The sequence below is a fragment of the Anomaloglossus baeobatrachus genome, chromosome 1 (genome assembly GCF_048569485.1).
Source record: "Anomaloglossus baeobatrachus isolate aAnoBae1 chromosome 1, aAnoBae1.hap1, whole genome shotgun sequence".
Lineage (NCBI taxonomy): Eukaryota > Metazoa > Chordata > Amphibia > Anura > Aromobatidae > Anomaloglossus > Anomaloglossus baeobatrachus.
The window spans coordinates 483688076-483714332 of record NC_134353.1 but is presented as its reverse complement, the minus strand read 5'-3'; the positions used below and the strand labels follow the sequence as shown (position 1 = coordinate 483714332).

At 40.4% G+C, this 26257-nt stretch overlaps 1 long non-coding RNA gene across 1 annotated transcript in view; it reads left to right on the top strand.

The window, feature by feature from the left end:
- LOC142295298 (uncharacterized) overlaps nucleotides 1-26257 on the top strand; it is a 187265-nt gene that overhangs the window by 112315 nt on the left and 48693 nt on the right. Inside the window, exon 5 of the long non-coding RNA XR_012751410.1 lies at nucleotides 9006-9343. This is a non-coding gene — a long non-coding RNA (uncharacterized LOC142295298). The remainder of the gene's footprint in view (nucleotides 1-9005; nucleotides 9344-26257) is intronic.

Here is a 26257-nt window from a genome sequence, read left to right as displayed (position 1 = left end):
TGCCTCCGATTCAAATCAATAGGAGGCGGATGTGCAGTACAGTGAGGAATATAAGTATTTCATACATTGCTGATTTTGCAAGTTAGCCCACCTACAAAGAATGGAGAGGTCTGTTATTTTAATCGTAGGTACACTTCCACTCTGACAGACATTGACCAAATTTTCACACACTGCATCACGGATTTTGACCAACTCCTGCATTCAAATCTTCTCCAGATCTTTCACATTTCGGGCCTTTCACTGGTTAACATTGAGTTTCAGCTCCTTCCAAAGATTTTCTATTGGATTCAGGTCTGGAGACTGGCTAGGCTACTATAGTACCTTGAAATGCTTCTTACAGAGAAGAGTTGCTCTGGCTGTGTATTTCAGGTCATTGTCATGCTGGAAGACCCAGCCACGACCCATCTTCAGTGCTGTTACTGAGAAAAGCGGTTGTTGATCAAAATCTTGCGATATATGACTCCATCCATCCTCCCTTCAATACAGTGCAGTCATCCTGTACCCTTTGCAGAAAAGCCTCCCCAACGTATGATGCTTTCACCCCCATGTTTCACGGTTGGGATGGTGTTAAGTGGTTGTACTCATCCTTTTTCTTCCTCCAAACATGGTGAGTGGAGTTGATAGCAAAAAGTTCTATCTTGGTTTCATCTGACCACATGCCTCCTCTGGATCATCCAAATTGTCATTGGTGAACTTCAAATGGGCCTAGACATGTGTTGGGGTGAGCAGGGGGACCTTGTGTGCCCTGCAGAATTTCCGTGACAGCGTAGTGTGTTACTAACTCTTCAGGTCATTGACCAGGTCCTCTCATGTAGTTCTGTCCTACTAGCTGACCATCTGTATCCAGTGATTTGCAATCTATGCAGTAAGTTTAATTACAGCATAGTAATTTGATAAAAATTAAAAAATGTTAAATCGCCTTTTATTTCATTTTTTTTTTTATTTAAATGAAATAACCCCACATTTTTTTTAACTTTGGTATAACTGTAGGTGAATTATTGTGGTAATAGTTTAGGTTGTGTTGGGTGTATTGATATGAATTATGTATAGGTTTTAAAAGTTATTTTTGCACAATAAAAAAATAATTTTTCGTCGCCGCATTCTACAAGTCATAACTTTTCTCTTCATGTAGCCATTTCTGGCCTAGTCTCTTGCAACACCAGATGTAGTTTTCATTGGTATCATTTTAGGGTAGTTATTTCTTATTGACAAAATTATATATTTTTTTAGATGGTTGTAGAAAAAAAAAAGTTTTTTTCTGTGTCAAAAAGAGCATGGATCATAGGGGTTAAAAAAGTATGTTATCTGTATTGTTTTGATTGTTATATAAATGTGTATTTTTTTTTATTTTTTTTTAATTAAAAAAAAAATAAACCCCTTTTTTTATATAAACTCTTTCACTTTTTTTTTTAGTCTAAGCCTTACTAGAGGACATCAAAATGTGATATGTATGCCAAAGCATTTTTGCCTGTCAGCGTAAAACTTGCAGGAAATCTATTAGGCCGTGTCGGAGGCTTGGAGGCCTTCCTAAGGGTGTCTTTACACACTACGACATCGCTAGGCGATGCTAACGATGGTGAGCGTGATAGCAACCGCCCCTATCGTTATGGTGATATGTGAAGATCGCTGCCGTAGTGAACATTATCGCTACGGCAGCGTCATACTACTTACCTGCTCGGCGACGTCGCTGTGACTGGCGAACCGCCTCCTTTCTAAGGGGGCGGTTCGCTCGGCATCACAGCGATGTCACTAAGTGGCCGCCCAATCAAAGCGGAGGGGCGGAGATGAGCGGGACGAACATCCCGCCCACCTTCTTCCTTCCGCATTGTGGCCGGTGGCAGGTAAGGAGAGGTTCCTAGTTCCTGCGGCGTCACACGTAGTGATGTGTGCTGCCACAGGGACGAGGAACAACTTCGCCCCAGCGACAGCAGCGATAATTGAGAATGGACCCCCATGTCAACGAGGAGCGATTTTGGACGTTTTTGCAATGATCCAAAATCGCTCCTAGGAGTCACACACAACGAGATCGCTACAGCGACCGGATGTGCATCACAAAATCCGTGACCCCAACGAGATCGCTGTAGTGAAATTGTAGCGTGTAAAGCCCGCTTAAGACTCCTGGCTGCCGTTGAAACATATCGGCTTCCTGAAAATAATGTTCATGGCCCAGAGATGTGTGAGAGGGAGACTATTTGTCAAACCACTTAGATGCCGCAGTGACTATTGACCATACAATCTAGGATTTTGAAAGCCTGGGATTGGAGTCATCTCTCATCCCAGCTTTTGCAGCAGAAGATTTGAATGAAACATCTGGATAGTGGTGTAAGCACAGAAGGCAGAAGTTAGATGATTAACAAAGGCATGTATGTCATACATTTGTGTGAACAGACTCATAAATTAAAGTGTTTGGCCAACCATTGAAAATTGCTGGCTTTTCCCTGGGATGGGCCATCAATTTTAGATATGATGGGGTCTATCACCTACACCTCCGATCAGCATAATTACAGGAACTTGCAGCCTTGTTTTTACTTCAATGCACTGATGTGGTTATTCCTTGAGATAAGCCATCAATTTTAAAAGGTTGGAAAACCCCTTAAACATAAGTTTCATATTTCAGATAGGGAAAAAAAATGAATTAAAGGGAATCTGTCACCAGATTTTAGTTACCCAATCTGAAAGCAGCATAATGTAGCGACAAAAACTCTGAATCCAGCAAAATATTACTTAATGGGCTGCATTCTGTGGTTTTGCTAAAACTCACAGTTTTATCAGCAGGACATTACCATTAGATGACTAGAAAAACGTCTGCCATTTAGTCCTCCATCTTCATGAGCATTGTATAAAGCCCGCTTTACACGCTTCAATGTATCTTACAGTGTGTCGGCGGGGTCACGTCGTAAGTGACGCACATCCGGCATTGTAAGGTAAGTGTGTGACAGGTACGTGCGATTCTGATTGAACGGTAAAACGTTCATCGCACGCACATCGTTCATTTCTCTAGAATTGAATGTCAGATTGTTCATCGTACCCGGGGTAGCACACATCGCAGTGTGTGACACCCCGGGAATGATGAACAGATCTTACCTGCGTCCTGCGGCTCCCGGCCAGCAATGCGGAAGGAAGGAGGTGGGCGGGATGAGTACGTCCCGCTCAGCTCCGCCCCTCCGCTTCTATTGGCCGGCTGCTACGGGACGTCGCTGTGACGCTGAAAGTCCCTCCCACTCCAGGAAGTGGACGTTTGCCGCCCACAGCAAGGTCGTATGGACGGGTAAGTACGTGTGACGGGGTTTAATCGTTTGTGCGTCACGTTCAACAAATTGAACGTGCCACACATATGATGGGGGCGTTGCAAATCACATACAATATCGTATGCGAAATTGCAACGTGTAAAGCAGGCTTAACTCAACCCCAACCACTGATTGGCAACTGATTTTTGCCTATGCACAGTGTACACAGAAAGCTGCCAATCAGGGGTGTGGACAGGAGTATACAGACTCAGCACTTAGATATCTGGTAGCTCTGCAGCAGATAAAACTGTTTTATTCAAAACTGAAACAAGAAGCAATATAAATAACACATTGCTGGAATCGGGGTCTCAGCTGACAGAGTCCCTTTAAATACTGATGAACAAGAGGTCTAGGTTACATAGGATCTATAGAAAGATTTGTTTAACCCTTCACGACTTTTGGCATATATATACATCACAAGTCATGTCTCTGAGTTTGATGCAAGCTCGCACACCGAGCCCGCATCATTCCCTGCAGATGAAGGCTGATTTATGCAGCCATTATGTACTTCTAACAGCCATGGGTGGATTATAGATCTGCTTGAGACTGTTAACCAGTCAAATCCCTCTGTCATTCTCTGACAGTGGAATTTAACACGCAATAGTGGAGGGATGCATCATTCCCCGCTCCCATTGACACACCTGTGACATGATTGTGGGGCGCCGATGGGTTGTCATGACAGCCAGGGGATAGCTGGTTACCTCTGTGTCTGTCATGATCCTCCTGTGAACACTGGCTGCGAGCCGATGTTCATAGATCATGTTTTCTGCTATACAAAGCAGTGCTGATGCACTGCTATGTATAGCATAAATGATCGGATGATCGTAGCTCCAATTCCCCTAAAGCGGGCTTTACACGCTACGATATCGTTAACGAATTATCGTCGGGGGTCACGTTGTTTGTGACGCACATCCGGCGTCATTAACGATATCGCAGTGTGTGACACTTATGAGCGACCTTAAACGATCGCAAAAGCGGTCAAAATCGTTTGCCGTGGAGAGGTCGTCCTGAAACAAAAGATTGTTTTCTGCTTATTAGCCATGTTGTTCGTCCTTCCTGCTTCAGCACACATCGCTATGTGTGACACTGCAGGAGCGACGAACATCTCCTTACCTGCCTCCACCGGCAATGCGGAATGAAGAAGGTTGGTGGGATTTTACGTCCCGCTCATCTCTGCCCCTTCGCTTCTATTGGAAGCCTGCTGTGTGATGTTTCTGTGACGCCGCACGACCCGCCCCCTTAGAAAGGAGGCGGTTCGCCGGCCAGAGCGACGTCGCAGGGCAGGTAAGTGCGTGTGACGTGGTTAAGCGAGGTTGTGTGCCATGGGCAGTGATTTGCCCGTGACGCACAACCGACGGGGCGGGTACGATCGCTTGCACTTAAGGGTCTAGTAAATACGGTATAAAAAAAAAGTTTTTGACACTGTAAATAAATAAATAAAACCACCCACAAAAGTTATAAAAAAAAGAATTAAAAACGCCGGAGCAATATCTTCACACTCTCAAGTAACACCTATATGGTAACATTTGTTGTTGGCATTAGAAAATTATAAATGACTAGTAAGCTTGCACATTACTTAATTCTGCTTAAATCCCTGTCAACATCTCTAGTGCCAAAGTGCCAGCCGACACCACCTGACCAATACCTGTCTTCCATAGCTCACACAGCAGATATGCAGATAAGGTTAGAGTTGCTTATTACAACACACAAGTGCCACTTTGCATTATAATAAAACCTACAGCTACCTGGATCCAGGGTTCACACACCATTAGACTTGATTTTATGGTGATTGTCACATTTTCAAGAACTGTGCTTATAAGGCGAGGCAAGGAGACACCGGAAAGTTTACATGCAGGAAATTATGTAAATATAATATTGTGTTCAACTAAAATTAAAAAAATCTGAAAGATCTTCGTTGGTCATGTTGTTGAAAATTTTGTTTAGCTGCCTCATATTTATGTATGTTTTTTGGGGGCACAAAAATACAGTGTTTCCTCTAAAATAAGACCGGGCCTTATATTTTTTTTTTTTTTGCTCCAATAGATGCGCTAGGGCTTATTTTCAGGGGATGTCTTCTGTTTTACCATGAAGAACAATCCACATGAAGTCTTGACCAAAAAAAAATCAACATTTATTCAAAAATAATGATGTCATCACTTTCTGGAATATCAACATTTTGTGTTAATCCTATTACTGGTTCAGATACATTTTCTTATCTGATCTGCTATTCTCATGGTACAGAACCAGTCCTATAGTGTTGGGTACATACCATATTTACAAAGGTTTAAATTAACTGTTTAAATTAATTATTCCCTATGTACTGCTAAGTTTACCCCCAAAAGAAAGTAGACATCCCCTAAAAGAATCACACTTACCGGACCCCAAACAATTAGAGTTGGCAAGTGAATCATCATTCATGTACAAATCTGCGTCGCCGTCAGGTCTCCTTCCATTCTACAGTGGTGAGTGGGAGCAGTATCAGTCTTGTGGGGTGATACTAGTACCAATCTGTTTGTGAGAGGTGCAGTACAATACAGCTGGAATCACGAGGGACCTATCAGCGACACAAATCTCTGTGGGAAAGCCCATCAACCATCAGCATTTGTCAGCTGTAATATTTTTAAAGTCTGGGAAGTGCAATTTGTTTTCTTCTTTTTTTAGGAAGAGGGGGAGTCTGCTCTCTTCTGGTGATGTCTGCTTTCTCTGATGAAGAGTACTGCTGTATTCTTTAACGTTTTTAGCTGCTTGGACATTTCATTATTGAACTGTAACTAGGGCTTATTTTTGGAGTAGGGCTTATATTTAAGGCATACTCCAAAAAAAAACAACCAAATCCTATCAGGGCTTAATTTTAGGGTGTGTCTTATTTTTGGGAAAACAACAGGATTTCAACAGGGGACGTCATCTAGCTTTCCAGAAACCCAAATTGCAAAAATGCTTATTTGTAAACAAAATATGAGAAGAGGCGCATGTGACATTTTATAACCAGGCCTTTTTTGCCATTGTGCCATTGTAGAGAATAAAAAGACATAAATGTACTGTTGTATTTGAAATGTTTACAAAAGTTGGATACAGAAGTAACTTTTTTGTGGGTCCAATGTGTATCCTTATGCACCCATCTTTCCCAGACAAATTTTAATTGGAGTAAAGATTATTCCTATCTACATCCAAGTTCCCAACTCCTGGTTAGGCACATAGAGAGGTGCGTCAATAGAGTTTGGCTATGTGCGTATCCTGAATATTTGGTTGCAGAAATTTGTTCACCAAATCTGCATCTTTTGGGAGAAAAAAAAAACAAATTTTTGCAAGAAAAACACATTGTGTGCACATACCCTTCAGCTTCATCCAAAGAGATCACCTTGCCGCTGGTGGATGGCTTATGCAACATGAATTAAAACTGAAAACTTTGATATACTACACATTTTCCAGATAGTAGTGCTCTTTAGTACTCTTTAAGTTTTATCACGACCATTTAGATTGGTTTAATTCATAGATGTGACCCCCAGATCAGAAAAAGTTGAGTACCCCTGGCCTGCATTAAATAGAAATTAACAGCCACTTCATGCTGCCCAGAATATAGATAGCTGACTCAAATTCTCAAGCAATTTAGTGTGGATACTATCCAAACTGCTTGGGACATCTACCCCTGCCAGGTCTCCTGATGAACCTGGAACACAGGAGAAACGCGTTGAGGCCATTTTTCTGAAGAAAGTATATCTATAGGGGAAGTGGTTATGCTTTTCCTTTCTTTTAATTCTGATCTTTAACTCATGCTTTGTAAATTTATAAGAAGGGTTTCACTTCCATTCATTGTTGGGCACTGTGGTGCATACCAGTAGCCCTAGCGGTTTGGATTTGTTTTTTTATTAGGGTTCAGCATATTATGTGGCTAGTGGATACAAGGTTTTGAGATTATCAGTGTTTGAGTCGGGTCATTGTACCTTTTGGTCAGGATGATTTATTTATCTATTTTTTGTGGTGGATATCATTTGTGTTGGTTGGACTTATTGTATTGACTCCATAGGGTCTCTGAGGGTGAGTCTTCGGTGAGCGGTGGCGCCATTTGTGTTTTATTTAGGGTGCCGACCTCCACAGCAAGGCAGAGTGAAACATTAGGGGTAGCATCAGGGCCTCTCAGGTATATTATACATCTTTACCTTTTTTTTCTACTGCAATTACCTTCCAGTTCACCCTCTTTTTAAGGAGTGTGTTTTTCTTATATGAACTTATAGTGTTTTAATGATCATGATTAAAAATTAAAGTTTTAAAGGGATTTTATGATTGTGAATTGAAGAGCAGGGGTGCACAATTAGAAGGCATGACCCTGTAATCTAAGAAAAAGACTGATGTAGGGACCCCCATGCCTAGCTAGGGAATGTGGGGGCCAAACGCACACTGAGTGGGGGCATCATACTGACAGAGCCATTGCAGGTTTTCTCCGGATTTTTATAAAAGTTGGGTGATGGGACTCCTATATATATATAGTGCCTTGCGAAAGTATTCGGCCCTCTTGAATTTTTCAACCTTTTCCCACATTTCAGGCTTCTATCATAAAGATAAAATTTTAATGTTATGGTGAAGAATCAACAAGTGGGACACAATTGTAAAGTTGAGCGATATTTATTGCTTATTTTAAACTTCTGTAAAAAAGAATACAACTGAAAATTGGGGCGTGCAATATTATTCGGCCCCTTTACTTTCAGTGCAGGAAACTCACTCCAGAAGTTGATTGAGGATCTCTGAATAATCCAATGTTATGACTGATGATGATAAATATAAGCCACCTGTGTGTAATCAAGTCTCCGTATAAATGCACCTGCTCTGTGATAGTCTCAGTGTTCTGTTCAAAGCGCAGATAGCATCATAAAGACCAAGGAACACAACAGGCAGGTCCGTGATACTGTTCTGGAGAAGTGGCGCTACAAAGTATTATCTTAAAGGGGCCGTATAATATTGCACGTCCCAATTTTCAGTTTATTATTTTTTTTATAAAAGTTTAAAATAAGCAATACATTTTGTTCAACCTCACAATTGTGTTCCAATTGTTGTTGATTCTTCACCATAACATTAACATTTTTATCTTTAGATTTGAAGCCTGAAATGTGGGAAATGTGGGATATAATGGTAAGGTATAAGGTATCTGGAAATTGCATCCATGGATGAACTAGATTTGTGCAAGTCCACAATTCTCTTCCTTGGCTGATTTCTTTTGACTTTCCTATGATGCTACACAAAGAAGCAGTGTGTTTCAGGTGTGCATTAAAATACATCCACAGGTGTGTCTCTAATTAGCTCAGATGTTGCCAATAAACCTATCAAAAGGTTCCAAACACATGACATCATCATACGGGCTGTCCCATTTGTTTAAAGGCAGTCTATGTAAACTTTTGACTTTTCAGAAAATAATAAAAATGCCTTAAATTATTCTCTCTCTCTCTCTTTCTCTCTTTATTCTGGCATTTGGCAAATATAAATAAGTTTTTAATCCTAATTGACCTAAAACTGGAAAGGTTTATTCTGAATTCATGTCAGATAGTGAGAAAAACATGCAGATGTGTATTTTTAGATAGTGTATGTAAACGTTTGATTTCAACTGTATGCAATTAGTTTATATAGAGCAATACATATTGATGTTGTTGTAATTTAAAAAAAACATTTTTTCTTTCTGTGTATTTACTATATGATACACTAACAGCCTTTTTTATAATGTATTTCTAGGTAAATACTGATCTACAGACAATTTAAGAAATAGCATTATCATATGTTCATCGTATCAAAGATGAAAGACATCTATGTAGCTTCCACCATGATGGCTGCCCTAATCATTCTTCTGCTATTTCTGGTACATTCTACGTGTCTCACGACTGAACTGGAGAGCGGCATTGATTTGTGCAGGAAGAAAACGTAAAATGGACAAGTTGCTATTACAGGCAACTTAAAATGCTTATCAAGATAAATCTCACCGGGATGAGTAGAGAAGTGAATGGCAAGTGCAGTCTGTGAGACAACAAAGGACAACTAGAAGATTCTTTCAACAATCACTCCATCTTCTAAATGTAAGAATACATTTTTACAGTTTGTATATGAAGAACATGTTTTATAATGCTTAATTTTGTTTATGCTGAAAGGGAACAATTGTTATTCCAACAATATAGTGTACTTTTGGAATACTTAAGGTGACCACAGGCAATAGATTTTTAACTTAGTTACCAATATTGAAATTACCTACAAACAAATATTCAAAGAGTGACTCAGAAGAAACTGACTGTTCAAAGCAAGCTTAGCACTTTATAGGGGATATTGCATGAATAGGTATCATACTTTTAGTATCCTAAATCATTGATTTGTTTGCTAGAAAGCATTCTTTATTACATTGTTTTTTATGCAACATGTTATTGAGGTGCTCAGTCAATCTTGGTATAGCCAAGACGTTCAGGGCACCTTCCCACATATGTTTTCCATCTATGTTCATCCTCCTATGGTAGGAATTTTATTACAGTAGTGTCCCCTACAAGGTATTGTACCTTATTTAAATTGTCATTGTGTAGTGATAGATTTCCTTAAATGTTTTCAAAGTCATAAAATGTTATTTTCTGGGATTCTTATTACCTCGGTTTCACACATCCTTTTCTCCGGTTTGGCGGATGTGGCGAACTCCCGTGCAGTGTATACAGAACAATGACAGCGCTGTAACTTCCAGGTCAAATGCTCCGGTCACATGACAGCATGTGACCTGTGCTTGTCGTGCTGCCACTGTACTGCATACACTGTACTGGCGTGCACCGCATCCGCCAAACCGGCGAAAAGCCGGATGTGTGAAATTGGGCTACATCATCTAAATAAGTAAGTAAAGTCTAAGCAGTAGAACCTGCACCACTCATCAGAACAAGGATCTGATAACATGGTCAAATTTACAAGCATTTAATCTACGTGATAAATGTGGGGGGGGACTTTAAATTGGCTTACAGTGCCAATTAATCATCCCCTAGACATTTTTTGTGCTTTGTTACCGCACAACCTGGAAATTCACTGTTTATTTTTGAAGGTTTGCATCAGTTCATTAAAAGAACATGCCTAAGGCCTCTGCCACACTTACGTGACAAAACGTTACGTTTTTGTCACGTACGTGTTAAAGAGGTGGTTTTGTCCCCGTGTGCCGTTTTTGTGGCACGTACGTTTTCTATAACGTATAACACATGGAGAAAGGAAAACCGCGCCTTACCTGCATCATCCGGCGCTGTCTGTGGTGCTGAATGACAGTGTCCGGCCAAAGCCACGCCCTGCTGACGCTGCTTCCGTCCCCCAGTGAAGGGGAAGCGTTGTTCAAATTCACTGGGGGACGGATGCAGGGGACAGCCGCGGCAGAGACCGCAGGTATAATGGAGGTGAATGTGTTTTTTTTATTTTTACACTGACACGTGTGTTTCTCCGGCTCGTGTCACATGGGCCCGCATCCACACTACATCCGTGTGGTACGGGTGCGGGCCGTGTGACACCCGTACTGCCAGAGCAACATGGACATGTCAGCGGTTTTAAAAAACGGACACACATAAGTACGGAACGGACACACGTTCCGTTCCTAAATACTTACGTGTGTCCAAAACAATAACAAAACATAGGAACACATGGGCCTGTGTCTCTGGTATGTGAGAAAAAAAGCACACACGTACCGGAGGCACGTGAGTGTGACAGAGGCCTAAAACTGTGAACATTTGGTATTCTTTTTATTGTGACGCAAACAAATAGGACAACATACCTGAAAACTTCAGTGTGCATAACTCTTCACCCCTCTAAAGTCAATACTTTGTAGAGCCTCCTTTTGCGACAATTATATCTGCAATTTGCTTTGAATAAAGGCCGCTTTACACGCTATGATATCGGTACTGATATCGCTAGCATGGGTACCCGCCCCCATCTGTTGTGCGACACGGGCAAATCGCTGCCCATGCCGCACAACATCACCCAGATCTGTCACACATACCTGCCCGGCGATGTCGCTGTGACGGGCGAACCGCCTCCTTTCTAAGGGGGCGGTTCGTTCAGCGTTACAGCGACGTCACAGCAGCGTCACTGAACCACCGCCCAATAGAAGCAGAGGGGCGGAGATGAGCGGGACGTAACATCCCGCCCACCTCCTTCCTTCACATTGCGGCCAGGAGGCAAGGAGAGCTTCCTCGTTCCTGCGGCATCACACGGAGCGATGTGTGCTGCCGCAGGAACGAGGAACAACTTCATTGCTGCTGCAGTAACGATATTTGAGAATGGACCCCCATGTCACCGATGAGCGATTTTGCACGTTTTTGCGACGATGCAAAATCGCTCATCGGTGTCACACGCAACGGCATCGCTAATGCGGCCGGATGTGCATCACAAATTCTGTGACCCCAACGACTTCACATTAGCGATATCGTAGCGTGTAAAGCCCCCTTTAGTCTCTATGAGCTTTACACATCTTGCCACTGGGATTTTTGCGCATCTCTCAAGGCAAAACTGTTCCAGCTCCTTCAAGTCAGATTGTGTCCTCTGGTGAACAACAATCTTCAAGTCTGACCACAGAATCTCAATTGGATTAACCCCTTCACCCCTGGACGATTTTCCATTTTCCATTTTTTTTTTTCAAGAGCCGTAAATTTTTTTATTTTTTAGTCAATCTTTCCATGTGAGGGCTTATTTTTTGCAGAATGAGTTGTACTTTTAAATGAAACCATAAGTTTTACCATATTGTGTACTGGAAAACGGCAAATAAATTCCAAATGCGGAAAAATTGCAAAAACAGCGCAATTGCACAATTGTTTTTGAGATATTTTATTCACTGTGCTCATTATATGGTAAAACTGATGTGTTGGTGTGATGCCTTTGGTGTCAGTACAAATTCATAGACACCAAAAATGTATGGGTTTACTTTTATTTAAGGAGTTGAAAAAAATCAGAAGTTTGTCCAAAAAAAGTGGTGCAATTATTGCACCATTTTCCACAACCCGTTGCATTCTCATTTTTTGGATCTATGGCTCAGTGCTGGCTTATTTTTTGTGTCTCAAGCTGTCATTTTTAATGGTACCATTTTTGCGCAGTGCTACATTTTGATTGCCTGTTATTGCATTTTGCAAAGAAATTTGTGGCGTCCAAATTACATAATTTTGGCGTTTGGAATTTTTTTGCTGCTACATTGTTTGCCGATCATATTAATTGATTTTATATTTTGATACATCGGGCATTTCTGAACACGGCGATACCAAATGTGTGTGTATTTTTTATTTTTTTAACCCTTTAATTTTCAATGGGGTGAATGGTGGGTGATTTGAACTTTTAGTTTTTTTATTTTTTTAAAACTTTTTCTTTTACTTTTTTTTTATTTTACTAGTTCCCCTAGGGGGCTATAAGAATCTGCTGTCTGATCGCTCATTCTTTTCTCCTGATCAGAGCAGCACTGCTTAGATTGGGAAAAATGCTCACCTCTTGCTTGTAACCTGCAGTACTCAGCTGCTTGTTACAGGGCCTGAGTCATGTGAGTTACAGGAGTCATCACATGACTCTGTGCTACCATAACAACCATCAGACCCACGGAAACACATCACGTGACTTCTGGTGGAGGCCGATGAGTATTTGATTACCATGATTGTCATTAAAATGGCGCTGTCACATTTTCACAGCGCCATTTAAGGGGTTAACAGGTACGGGTGGATAGCAATTCCACTCGTGCTTGTAAGGCACACATGTCAGCTGTACAAATCAGCTGACATGTGCGCTGATCGCCTCTAGCTGCCCAAGGCAGCCAGTGGGAATTAGCACTGTGACCGCAGGGACGTAATATTACTGCCCGTGGTTGTTAAGGGGCTAAAGTCTTGGCTTTGACTAGGCCACTCCAATACATTTACACATTTCCCTTTAAACCACTGGAGTGTTGCTTTAACAGTATGCTTTGCGTCATTGTCTTGAAGGAAGGTGAACCTCAGTTCCAGTCTCAAATCACTGACAGACTGAAACAGGTTTTGCTCAAGAATATCCCTGTATTTTGCACCATCCATCTTACACTCGACTCAGACCATTTCCCCCTGTTCCTGCTACAAAAAAACATAACCACATGATGCCACCACCATGTTTCATTGTGGGGATGGTGTTCTTTGAGTGATGAGCTGTGCTAGTTTGACATCAGACATACCATTTACCTTGGTGGACAAAAAGTTAAATTTTGGTCTCATCTGACCACAGCACCTTCCTCCATTCATTTGGGGAGTCTCCCACATGTCTTTTGGCAAACCATGACCAGACTGAGACTATTTTTGGGTAGACCTCTCTTGGCAGGTTTGCTGTGGTAACACATTCTTTCCATTTGATGGTAATTGATTTTATGATGCTCCTGGGAATCATCAGAGATTGGGATATTTTTTTAGAGCCCAACTCTGACTTGTACTTCTCAATATCTCAACCTCATTGTCTCTGAGTTGTTTGGAGAGCTACCTGGTCTTCATTGTGTTGTTTGGCTAGTGATGCCTCTTGCTTGATGATGTTACCGCATCTGTGGCCTTTCAGAAAAGGTGTGTGTATATACTGACAGACCATGTGACACTTAGATTGCACACAAGTAGACTTCCTTTGACTAAGCATGTGACTTATAAAGGTAATTGCTTGCACTAGAAACGTTTAGGAGCTTCATAGCAAAAGGCTGGAATACATACGATTGAAACCAGACGTTTACATACACTATCCAAAAAGGCACATCTGCATGTTTTTCTCACTATCTGACATGAAATCAGAATAAACCTTTCCTATTTTAGGTCAATTATTGTTACCAAAATTATTTATATTTGCCAAGTGCCAGAATAATGAAAGAGAGAATGTATTAAGGCATTTTTATTACTTTCTGCAAAGTCGAAAGTTTATGTACACTAAAGGCTACTTTACACGCAACGACATTGTGAATGAGATGTCGTTGGGGGTCACGGAATTCGTAATGCACATCCGGTCTCGTTAGCGACGTCATTGCATGTGACACGTACGAGCGACCGCTAACGATGCAAAATACTCACCAAATCGTTGATTGTTGACAGGTCGTCCATTTCCCAAATATCATTGCTGATTTTGGACGTAGGCTGTTCGTCGTTCCTGAGGCAGCACACATCGCTACGTTTGACACCCCAGGAATGACGAGCAACACCGTACCTGCATCCTCCAGCAACGAGGTGGGCATGACTTTCATGTGGCTGCTCTCTGCCCCTCCGCTTCTATTGGATGCCTGCCGTGTGACGTCGCTGTGACGCCGCACGAACCGCCCCCTTAGAAAAGAGGCTGTTTGCTGCCCACAGCGACGTCGCTAGGAAGGTATGTATGTGTGACAAGTACTAGCAATTTTGTCCGCCATGGGCAGCGATTTGCCCGTGATGCACAAACGACGGGGGCGGGTGCGAACGCTAGTGACATCGCTAGCAACGTGGCAGCATGTAAAGCCCCCTTAAGAGTATTAAATTAAGCCTTTAAACAATATGGGAGAGCCCATATGATGATGTCATGTCTTTGGAAGCTTTATGATAGGTATATTGGCAACATCTGAGTTAATTAGAGACACACCTGTGGAAGTAATTTAATGCACACCTGAAACACTCTGCTTCTTTGTGTAGCATCATAGGAAGGTCAAAATAAATTAGCCAAGATCTCAGGATGAAAATTGTGGACTTGCACAATTCTGGTTCATCCTTGGGTGCAATTTCCAGATACCTGAAGGTGCCTTGTTCATCTCTACAAACAATTACACGCAAGTACAAACAAGATGGGAATGTCCGGCCACCATACTGCTCAGGAAGAAGACGGGTTCTATGTATCAGAGATGAATGTGCTTTGGTCTAACATGTGCATATAAACCGAAGAACAAAAGCAAAAGACCCTGTGAAGATGTCATTATCCACAGTGAAACAAGTACTGTATCGACATGGACTGAAAGGTCACTCTCCCAGGAAGAAGCCATTACTCAAAAAGAAACATAAAAGCCAGAGTAATGTTTGCAAATTCACACAGGAACAAAGACCTTAATTTTGGAAACATGTCTTGTGGTCTTACAAAACCATTATTGAACTGTAATAATGACCGTCATGACATTTGGAGGAAAAAGGAAGAAGCTTTGAAGCCTAAAAATACCATCACAACTGTGAAACACAGGGGTGACAGCATCATGTTGTGGGGTTGTTTTGTTGCAGGAAGGACTGGTGCACTTTACAAAATAGATGAGGAAATAAGATTATGTGGCAATACTGAAGCAACATCTCAACATATCAGCCAGGAAATTAAAGCTTCGGCGCAAATGGATCTTCCAAATAGACAATAACTCAAAGCATACTGCCAAACTGGTTACAAAATGGTTGAAGGTTAGAAAAGTCAATGTCTTGAAGTGGCTATCACAAAGCCCTGATCTCAAACCTATTGAAAATTCAGGGGCAAAGCTAAGTAGGAGCTAGGGGACCTACAAACATGGCTCAGTTACACCAGGTCTGTCAGGAGGAATGGGCCTTAATTCCTACCAACTATTGAGAGAATCTTGAGGAAGGATATCCAAAACATTTTACCCAAGTCACACAGTTTAAGTGCAATGGTACCAAATACTAATGAAATGTATGTAAACTTTTTACTTTGCAGAAAGTAATAAAAATGCCTTAAAACATTCTCTCTCTCATTATTCTGGCATTTGGCAAATATAACTAATTTTGATAATCCTAATTGACCTAAAACAGACAAGGTTTATTCTGATTTCATGTCAGATAGTGAGAAAAACAAACATACTAGTGCATCTCAATAAATTAGAATATAATCAAAAAGTTAATTTATTTCAGTAACTCAATAAAAAAAAGGAAATGCATATATTATATAGAGTCATTACACACAGGGTGATCTATTTCAATTCTTTATTTCTCTTAGGGGTACTTTGCACACAGAGATAAATCTGCGGCAGATCTGTGGTTGCAGTGAAATTGTGGACAATCAGTGCCAAGTTTGTTGCTGTGCACAAATGTAACAATATGTCCATATGTCCATGATTTCACTGCAACCACAGATCTGCCAAAGATTTATCTCTGTGTGCAAAGTACCCCTTACTGTTGATGACTATGGCTTACAGGCAATGAAAACCCAAAAGTCGTTATCTCAGAAAATTAGAATATTATATAAGACCAACTGAAAAAATGATTTTACACTCAAAAATGTTGGCCTACTGAAAAGTCTGTACAGCAAACGCACTCTATTCTTGGTCGGGGCTCCTTTTGCATGAATTACTGCATCAGTGCTGCGTGGCATGGAGGCAATCAGCGTGTGGCACTGTTGAAGTGTTATGGAAGCCCAGGTTGCTTTGATAGCAGCCTTCAGCTCGTCTTCATTGTTGGATCTGATGTCTTTCATTTTCATCTTGACAATACCCTATAGATTCTTTATGGGGTTTAGGTCAGGTGAGTTTGCTGGACAATCAAGTACAGTGATACTGTGGTTATTAAACCAGTTATTGGTACTTTTGGCTGTGTGGACAGGTGCCAAGTCCTGCTGGAAAATGAAATTTCCATCTCCAAAAAGCTTGTCGGCAGAGGGAAGTATGAAGTGCTCTAAAAATTTCCTGGTAGACGGCTGCTCTGACTTTGATCTTGATAGAATGCAGAGGACCTACACCTACAGATGACATGGCTCCCCAAACCATCACTGATTGTGGAAACTTCACACTAGACCTCAAGCAGCTTGGATTGTGGTCTTTCCACTCTTCCTCCAGACTCTGGGACCTTGATTTCCAAATTAAATGCAAAGTTTACTTTCATCTGAAAACAACACTTTGTTGTCCAGTTCTTGTTCACCTTGGCCCAGGTAGACGCTTCTGGCATTGTCTATTGGTCATGAGTGGCTTGACACAAGGAATGCGACAGTTGTAGCCCATGTCCTGGATACGTCTGTGTGTGGTGGCTCTTGAAGCACTGACTCCAGCAGCAGTCCACTCCTTGTGAATCTCCCCCAAATTTTTGAATGGCCTTTTCTTAACAATCCTATCAAGGCTGCGGTTATTCTAGTTGCTTGTGCACCTTTTCCCTGTTTTTATTGAATTACTGAAATAAATTAACTTTTTGATGATATTCTAATTTATTTTGATGCACCTGTATGTGTCTTTTTTAGATAGTGTATATAGTGGTCTGGTTTCAACTGTATATACACTGCAATGGTTGCCAATCTGTATGCAGGAGGTGAGGCTTAGCACATGATTTGTTCAGATATAGCCAGCACACGTGACACAGATGTGCAGGTTTTAATGTTGTCATCCTCATCGGCTTGCTCTGGTGATGTCGAGTCTTAGCAACAGCACAGCACAAGAGAAAATGCTCAGTCTAGCACAAGTGCCGCTGACAGCGATTGTGTGCCCACAGAATCATACACTCTGTACGTGCCAGAATTTGCTTCTATCACGGGCGTTCATGTAGACACTCCAGGTATTAGGGAAGTTGATTTTTTAAAAATGTTCCCCTATAAAGAAATACTAAATTTAATGGTTGAGCAGACCAATTCATATGCTGCTCAATTCATTGCCGGCCACCCCACATCCTAATACTACAAAAGGACTAACTGGAGATCTGTTGATATGGCTGGTATTTTAAAATTTTTCGGCCTGCTTTTCAACTTGAGTCTGATGAAAAAAACCTACCATCAGATCTTATTTGTCATTTGACATATTGTGCGACTCCTCAATGTACAGAGAAGTAATGGCCCTGCAACGATTTGAGAGCATTCTGCGATTCCTACACTTAGCAAAAAATTCAAACTGCCCCCTTCTTAATGACCTCAGACATGACCAACATTACAAAAGTCAGGCCGTGAAAAATTATTTTTCTCAAATACAGTATATATCCCCGAAAAAAATATTTATGTAGACAAGTCTCTGGTCCTTTTGCATTTCAAGCAGTATTGGTCCTAATTTTGACTAAAAATCTATAAACTGTAAAAGTGATTCTGGCTACACACACACATTTAGGGTGTATGAGGAAAGAAACCCAAATTGTTCCTCCCGAATGCTCCCCTCACTGAACAGAGCTGGGAAAGTTGTCTGGGACAACTTGTACATAGATAACTATTATACAATTGTACCCCTATTCAGGTGTCTATCTTCCAAGAAAACAGTGACCTATGGCATAATACGCCAGAATCCAAGAGCGTTGCCGAAGACACTGGTCGCCCAGAAATTAAAGGCAGGCAAATAACCTAGAATAACTGGATTTATTTTTTTTTTATTTACCCTTGCCACCTTTTTCTACAGTCCCAGACAGAAGTTCTGTCGCTTATCCATGTTATGTAAATAAAAGCTTATAATCTGACTTTAAATTCATCCATTGGTTTCATAAATTACTCTTTTGAAAGCTGAAACCCTCCCAAATTTGGTTTAGGTTATGAAAATAAAGTTCATGCAAAGCTGAAATATTGATCATTTAATGAACACACAAAGGTCAAATTTTGTCAAGTCAAAAGTTTTGTCGCCTTGTCATATAATGCATCCAATCCTAGTTTACATCCTCACCTGTGCTCACTAAATGATCGGTTAATTAGTGGATGTGTATAAAAAGAAACCCAGCACCCCAGACCTTCAGTTGAATTTCAACTTGACCTCTGACAACAAGCCAAAAATCCACCCTGCGACCAAAGCCTTGATTATTAAGAGGCTGAAGAACAGATTCACTACAGAGGTGGCTGGCACCTTTAATGTGTCTCAGCATCAAGTACAAAGTATTAAAAAAAAGATTTAAAGAGACTGGAGTTGTTTTTGACAAGCCCAGGTCTGCCAGATCCCGCAAGACAACTGCTCAGGAGGAACGTTTGTTGGTTAGAAAATCCCAAGCTAGACCCTCTTCCACTGCAGCAGAGCTCCAAAAGACCTAGTCACCTCAAGTCCCCGTGTCAACTAGAACAGTTTGTAGGATTCTGTCTCGAAATGGCCTCCATGGTCGAATCAGTGCCCAGAAGCCAGCACTAAACAAAAGGCAATTAAAAAAACATGTGGCATTTGCCAAGTCCCACAGCCTGCTAAACAGATGGACGCTGGAAAAGTGGCAGAAGGTGGATTTCTCTGATGAATCTTCAGTTGAATTACACCACAGCCGCCGCAAATACTGCAGGAGACCTACTGGAGCCCGTAGGGATCCAGAAAACAGTTAGGTTTGGTGGTGGAAAGATCATGGTCTGGGTTACATTCAGTATGGGGTGTGCAAAATATTTGCAAGGTGGAAGGCAATATCAATAGCCTAAAATATCAAGAAGTATTAGCTACCTCTTAAATTCCCAATCATAAAAGGGGTCAAATTCTGCAGCAGGATGGTGCTCCGTCTCATACATCCATCTCTCCAACAAAGTTCCTCCTGGCAAAGATGATCAAGGTGCTCAAGGACTGGCCAGCCCAGGCACCAGACATGAACATCATTGAGCATGTTTGGGGTAGGATGAAAGAGGAAGCTTGGAAGACAAAACCAAAGAATCTAGATGAACTCTGGGAGGCATGTAAGACTGCATTCTTTGCTATTCCTGATGACTTCATCAATAAATTGTATGACTCATTGTTGAACCGCATGAGTCCGCTTCAGCGACTTCTACTCCGATCGCCAGGCGATGCCGTGTTCCTGCCATGGATGGTGCTGGTGATGGGAGAGGAGTTGATGCGGTGGGCGCAGGCTCCGCTCATCCACTGGGCTGGGTTTCCTTGGGATCTGCAGTACCACTAGCTGACTATAGGTGGCGTGTATCTTCCAGCTGAAGTTACCATCATTCAGCTACAGCCAATGGGAAGACACCACACCTTTCTTAATTCCCCTCCTGTTTGCTGACCACTGCCAGAGATAGTTCTGATATTCTGGCTCCAGTGCGGCCCTGTCCTGTTTTGTGATTTTGGTATTCTGACTTCTGCTTGTTTCCTGACTACGTCTCCTGCCTGCTGTTTATGTACCTCGCTGCCCGATCCAGATTTGACCTCTGCTACGTTTTCTGATTACGTCCTTGCCTACAGATTCTGTCCCTGTTCTGCAATTCATGGTTTGGCCCTGCCTGACGACTACTCTCTCGGACTGCTGCCTTCCACATGTAGTGATCTCCAGGGCCTTGTGTAATTCCAAATCCCTGTATAGGGGTTAAAGGGTATAAGGGTTCTGGGGGTCCTGCTTGGTGAAGTGGTTTCCCTCAAGCTTGTCCATTACAGCCCATCTGATTCTGTGGATCCAGGCAGGCATTACAAATGCACACCTTCAAGCTCATGGAAGTAACACAAAATATTTAATATGGCTCTAATAGCACCCCAACTTCATTCACCAATGTTATGCACCATCTCTTTTGTATTAGAAGTTAATTATTTGTTTGACTTTCACATTACTTTCTGTGGGCGACAAAACTTTTGTCTTGCCAAAATCTGACCTTTCTGTGTTCATTAATGATCAATATTTCAGCTTTGCAGCAACTTTATTTTCATAACCTAAACCAAATTTGGGAGGGTTTCAGCTTTCAAAAGAGTAATTTTATAAAACTAATGGATGAATTTAAAGTCATGTTATAAGCTTTTATTTACATAACATGGATAAGCGACAGAACTTCTGTCAGGGACTGTATTGTCTCTTTGTTCACTTTTTATTTCTTCATTGACCATTAGTAAGTTGGAATACAAAAACAAAATGAAAGTGTTAATTCTCATTGTACCCATAGATGCATACTGTGAGGGGAATTTGCTGAATTGGATACATTGATTCCCCTCCAGTTTATGACGTTGCCCTGCCATCTAAAGCAGTCATTTTGAATCTTTCTACTTTTTGGTGTTATAGACATGGCAGATTTTTATGGAAGATATGTCGACAAACAATGGGCTTTCTTATTGTATTATTAGGGTAAAACCCATTAGACCTACTGAAACGGTCTACATGTTGCATACTGTATTTTTATATATTCTGTAAAAGGAGGGGTTGTTGTGCCACATGTCAATTACTACCTTGCCAGGCAGGGATCTGTTATAGTGTGCCAGTATCGCATGGCAAATTTGTAGGGATTGATTGTGTTATAGAGATATACAAATAGTCCCTTTTTTTTTTTTTTTAAAAAAAAAAAAAGCAGCAGCCCTGGATGTTGTTTTATCCTGAACATGCTCAGCTTTGCAACATTGTTACATTACACTCCTCCATTTTGAACATGTTGACTTTCAATTCAATGCAATTTTTTTTCCAGCCCCTACAAAATAACACTGGTATGCTTTGTAAGCACTCTATGTACTGGCAAATGTGATGCTGGGTACATTGTACCCCAAATATAAATATATATATATATATATATATACATATATATATATATATATATATATATATATACACATATATGTGAATCTATGACAAAAATGCCCAGGGTGCTCATCCCTTCTGGGCCCAATCGTTCAATCACACTATTGTAATCAGATTACGTTTGAGCACAGGAAAAATAGCTCTATAATTTTGGGGTCCATTTCATTACTTCCTACTGCTATGTATGAAATATTTGTCCTAAAATGGACACTTTTCTGGAAAAAAAAAAAATAATATTTTTTCATATGTATTTTTAACTAAATCATTTAATAAAATGTGGGCTCAAAAGTCTCTTTACACCCATGAATTAATTCTATAGTGAATGTTGTTTAGAAAATGAGGGAGTTGTGAAGTTCCTGCAGTTTTAGCATAGCAAGAACTTGTGTTGCAAAATTCAAATAGTACTCTATCCATTCTGTGCTCTGCTGTTTGTTCAAACAGATTTCTGATCACGTGGTGTAAAGCTACAATCTTAAGAAAGTGGGTAACAAATTGAGTGATCCATTCTTATATGTTACATCTTTAAACAAAAAATTGTGGCTAAAACATTTTCGGGAAAAAATTTAAAATATATGATGACCTAATGTTATCACATTGTATGTAGTACCTGTCTGTTCAAAAGTTTCATTCACTATACCACTGGATAAAATCATTGAGGGGTGTAACTTCCAAAATGGGGTTAGTTGTGTTTGTGGGGAGTTTCTCCTGTTAACGCACCTCAGGAGCCCTGCAAATGCAACATGGTGCCCGCAATCTATTTCAGCAAAATTTGTTTTCCAAAATTCAAATATTGCTCCTTCTGTTCCCAGCCCAGACATTTGTCCAAAAAGAGTTTTCTGATCCCATGTGGAGTATCGCCAAGCTCAGAAGAAAGTGGATAACAAACTAATTGGTCAATTTTTCATGTTACCTTTTGCAAAAGTAAAAAATTGGGGTAGTCCCTGGGAGTTATAAATCCTTACTATACCCCAGGATAAATGTTTTGAGGGGTATAGATTCCAAAGTGGGTTTCTACTGTTTAGGCCCATCAGGGGTTCTCCAAACGCAACATGCTATCCGCTAATGGTTCCAGCCAATTTTGCATTCCAAAAGTCAAATAGCGCTCCTTCCCTTCTCAGCCCTGCCGTGCGCCCAAACAGTAGTTTCCCACCTCATATGGAATGTCTGCATTTTCAAAAGAAATTGCACAACAAACTGTAGTGACTTTCTCTTTTTACTCTTTTGAAAATGGAACATTTTTGTGGGAGAAATAAGATTTTTTTATTTTCTCAGCTCAACGCTTTAAAATTCTGTATATCACCTGTAGGTTCAAAGTGCTCAGCACATATCTAGATAAATTCCTTGAGGTTCCCAAAATAGAGCCAATTGTGGGGAATTTCCACTGTTTAGGCACCTTAGGGGCATGGTGTCCACAAACGAGTCCATCCAATTTAGTGTTCCAGAAGTTGAATGATGCATAAAATTTCAGTTTGAAAATAATGAAAGTTTCAAATTATTTGCAATTGTTTTATTTTTTCATAAATAAACACGTATAATATTGACCAAAATGTACCACTATCATGAAGTACAACATGTCATGAAAAAACAGTCTCATAATCACTGGATAATCTTGAAGTGTTTCAAAGTTATTACATCATAAAGTTAGGCTAGTCAGATTTAAAAAATGAGTCTCAGTCAATGTTTAAAGTGGCTAAGAGGTTAAATGAAAACAACATTTGTAAAACATCTCAATTTATTCAATATCAAGTATGAGAACAACACACAAAATACACACATACTAACATGCCTTTGCATGCTATCAGTGAGATTATTAATTGTTGTCTGAGGAATGTTCTGCTACTCTGAATGCACTTTCATCAAGATCTGCTGCTGTAAGCTACTTTTGCAAAGGTTAACCAATGACATCCCAGATGTACTCAATGGGAGACAAGTTTCGAGGCCATGGTAATACGTTTGGGCCACGCTAGCTGCCCACTGCAGCACATGCAACAAGCGGACGGGTGTGTTGAAAAACATCTACTTTGGAGAAACAGACGTACGATTGGGTCCACAACCAAATCAATGTAATGCCAACCTGTTAGTGTACATACCAGGCATAAAGATTAAAAGGGGCCCTGTTGTATGCCATCCAACTCCAAGGAGTAGGACTGGTGTTCTGGCTTTTCTACAGCGTTGCCCATGTTGACTCGTCAGATTGACACAATGTAGTGATCCATTCTTTACTGTAAATGAAATTACACATCACATACCAAGGCTTAAGTGTCAAACAATGCCCGCAGAAATCATCAGAAGACATTTGCACAACATTGGGCTATGAGCCAAACATCCAGCTACAGGTGCTCCATTGACTTCATACCACCGCTCTCAAAGGCGATCATTTGGCAGAGCAACATGAAAATACAACCTCTTCAGTGATGAGTCCTGCCTTTGTCATAGACACAATCATAGCCGCTTATTGCTCTGGAGACCATGTGGTCAATGCTATGAAAAGGCCTTCACAAGGGATCATTAAAACATCCCAAGAGCCATTTTTTAACACAAAATGCCAGCTGCATATTGCTGGTACTATGTGAACAGCATTCTTTATATAAACATGCTACCATGGCCTGTAATGACTCTGAGTTTGTCGTTCATCAAGCACAACTGGGACGTCATCGGTCAGCAATTGAAAGGGAGCCACCAGCAATGTATGTTGATGATTTGCGTGTTCAAATGCATCCAGCATGGAAAAACATTCTTCAGACATCCATTAAATAACCTCAATGTTATTATGCTATGGCATGTTAGAGTGTCTCAATCTATTTACATCATTTCACAACTTGTTGAGGAGTGTAGGTTTTTGTGTGTATATAAATAATATATAAATACAGTTGAAACCAGAAGTTTACATACACTATCTAAAAAGACACATATGCAGGTTTTTCTCACTATCTGACATGAAATCAGAATAAACCTTTACATACATTTCATTAGTATTTGGTACCATTGTACCAAATACTAATGACATGGGTCAAACGTTTTGTATCTCCTTCCACAAGCTTCTCACAATAGTTGATAGGAATTTGGGCCCATTACTCCTGACAGAACTGGTTTAAATGAGCCATGTATGTAGGTAGCCTTGCACGCACCTGCCTTTTCAGCTTTGCCCATAAATTTTCAATAGGATTGAGTTCAAAACTTGGTGATGCCACTCCAAAACATTGACTTTGTTATCCTTAAGTCACTTTGTAACAAGTTTGGCAGTATGCTTCAGGTCATTGTGGAAAACCCATTTCCACCCTAGCTTTAAGTTCCTGGCAGATGTCTTGAGAAGTTGCTTCAGTATTGTCACATAATCTTCTTTCCTCATGATGCCATCTATTTTGTGAAGTGCACCAGTCCATCAAAACAACCAAGCAGCAAAACAACAAACAGAAGCACAACATGATGCTGCCACTCCGGTGTTTCACAGTTTGGATGGTGTTCTTAGGCTTCAAAGCTACTCCCTTTTCCTTCCAAACATAACAATGGCTTCTTCCTGGCAGAGTGACCTTTCAGCCCATGTTGATACAGTATTTGTTTTACTGTGGATAATGACACAATCTTACCACCTTCCGCCAGCATCTTCACAAGGTCTTTTGCTTTTGTTTTTGGGTTGATATGCACTTGTTTAACCTCCTTACCCCTTTTGAAAATTAAAAACTTTGGGCCAAAGTAGCATTTTTCTGGAAAAATGGTAATTTTTCATTTACTCAGCCTAATGTTATACCATTATGTGAGTCGCTCAAGGGTTAAAACTACAATGAATTTCTCAAGAGTTGTAGTTTCCAAAATGGGGACACTTGTGGGTGTTTCTGCTGTTTTGGCATGTCAGGGCTCTTCAAATGTGACATGGTATCACATAATTTATGGACATCTATGGTTTGATTTCTTTGCTATGTGGATTGGATGGGTTGTTACCAACATCTTGTGAGAAATCCATGTCAATAGCACCCTTAGAAACATATTTCTACATATATATAATATAAATGTATATAAATATTCATATTATATACATAGTGAAATAGGGCTTTATATGAATATGACTTCCTGGTCATGATGAAATTTCTGGTTATTATTACAAAATTGTAAACTTCATACTTTAATTTCTGTAAAAAAAAATCTAGACAGATAATAATAATAATAATAATAATAATAATAATAAATGAAGCACCATGATAAGGAATTGCTATTACTCATTTATATTAATAATAATATTTTAGTAATTAAGTAGGTTTGATAAACATAATTAAAGATGTAGTTAATCAACAGTGTATTATGCATAGGCTGAATTATATCTGCAGTCTAAAATATAAAAAAACCAAGCACTTTTTAAATATCCTACAAAGTCTAGATTTATGTTTTACAATCTGAGTCCAGGTAATGTGCATCTTTTTTCTTTTGTTCATTCTAGAGATGATTTTACCCCTCCCAAGAATCTGTTAGGAGAAAGAATTTAACTCATTCCTTAATAAAAATTCCTGGTGAACATCTTTGGTCCTTTCTACATAACCCAGTAAATTTCTACCATGATATAAAGTGGCGTCTCCCCACCTCCTCCCCTGGGGTAGAAGCAAAAGATTTATACTCTATAGAACCAAAGACCCTTCAATGCCCCCAGCCCCCGACTGACCTAGAAACTAG